This window comes from Malurus melanocephalus, unplaced genomic scaffold (genome assembly GCF_030028575.1).
Source record: "Malurus melanocephalus ecotype Western Australia unplaced genomic scaffold, MMel_1.1 scaffold_1274, whole genome shotgun sequence".
Lineage (NCBI taxonomy): Eukaryota > Metazoa > Chordata > Aves > Passeriformes > Maluridae > Malurus > Malurus melanocephalus.
Window position 1 is genome coordinate 2,836 of NW_026624506.1, and position 1,692 is coordinate 4,527.

General features: G+C 51.0%; 1 long non-coding RNA gene across 1 annotated transcript; it reads left to right on the forward strand.

Annotated features, from left to right (window-relative positions):
- The first annotated feature begins 113 nt into the window (after nt 1-113).
- On the forward strand, nt 114-1,462 carry LOC130586726 (uncharacterized). Its single transcript, XR_008966719.1, has 3 exons — nt 114-151; nt 488-523; nt 765-1,462. It is a non-coding gene; the product is annotated as an uncharacterized LOC130586726 (long non-coding RNA).
- Nucleotides 1,463-1,692: the final 230 nt, after the last annotated feature.

Sequence of the window (1,692 nt, forward strand, 5' to 3'; positions counted from 1 at the left end):
TGGGATGGGATGGAGAATGGGATCTGTCCAAGGCCCCTCTGTCACCCCAGAAAGGCTCTGGGTTCTCCCGCCTCCCCTCTGGGTAAAAGATTTCCAACGGGATTTGTTTTTACAGGGCAGAGGAGAAACAAGACATGGCTGAGAGGGAAAGGTGAGGATTCCTTTATTTTATCCTTCCTTTGAAGAGTTTTTGGGGATGAGAACAACCCCAGGGCTTGGATCCCTGGAATCCAACTGAACATTCCCAGAGCTGAGAGGGGCTGGAACTGGAGATGGAAGGAAAATCCTGGAGGGGTTTGGGAAGACGGTGCCAAAATCCTTCCCCAGGATAATCTGGCCTGGGTTTGGCTCTGATTCTGAGGGGGAGCAGGGACAGATCCACTGGATGGAGCTGAAATGTTTAAAGAAATAACCGTGAGCTCAGGGCAGAGAGGGGGGATCTGTTTGGGGTAGAAATTCACTGATTTTGTGCTGCTTCTCTCCCCAGCAGGCCCATGCCCCCAGCAGAGGATCAGGAAACCAGGTCTGAGCTGTTTTTTGTGTCTGGGGCAGATTCTGTGGTTATTTTGATCCATGAGCAGGGAAAGCCAAGCCTGGCCTGGCCCCACCGTGCCCATGACAGCCACACTTTGTCCCCACCACCCTTCTCTGAACCATTTCACCCAAATCCACTCATYTTTTTGGCTGATATAATGGCAATAATGACATTTTTTTTACCTCAATTTGCTTCCTGAGGATAATTCCTGTTTTTTTTTCCTGCCCAGCATGTCCTGAACGGGAGCAGCACGGACGAACGGAGCGGGAGAACGAGCGGCCTGGCAGTCACCGCCTTCGGGGCCGAGACCTCACCACCACCTCACCCCGAGCCCTGCAGACCCCAGAGCTGCCTCCTCTGCCTCCAGGATCCTTCAACCTTTTGGGAAACATCGTCCTTAAAAAAAARAAATAAAATAAAAATTTAAAAAGAAGAAGGAAAACAAGGAAAAACCCCAGAAAACGCGGCACGAGCAGCACTTTTCAGGACAGGTTCTGGTGTGTTTTGGGAATGGTCTGTGGAGAGCAGCGCAAACACTCGCTGGGTAAATCAAGAGTATCCTCCAGGCCATGAATCCCCAGCCCAGAAAGAGAATTTATTTTTGGTTTGAGTTACAAACCCTTCCCCTTGCTCGCTGCTGGCCAGCGCGGAGATCGTGTGGAGAGCTGCACCCCCGGGGTCTTCCAGGAGATCCCAAAAACTGCTGGACCAGGGAAAAACAACTCCAGAATATCCCAAAAGCTGCTGGACCAGGGAACAACAACAAATCCTCCAGGACATCCCAAAAACTGCTGGACAAGGGAAAAACAGCTCCAGGAGATCCCAAAAACTGCTGGACCAGGGAACAACAACAAATCCTCCAGGACATCCCAAAAACTGCTGGATTGGGAACAACTCCAGGATATCCCAAAAGATGCCAGTCCAGAGAATAACCACAACTCCAGGAGGTCCCAAAAGCTGCCGGACCAGGGAACAGCTCCAGGATATCCCAAAAGCTGCTGGACCAGGGAAAAACAGTTCCAGGACATCCCAAAAACTGCTGGACCAGGGAACAACAACTCCAGGACATCCCAAAAGCTGCTGGACCAGGGAAAAACAACTCCAGGATAGCCCAAAAGCTGCTGGACCAGGGAATAACAACAAATCCTCCAGGACAT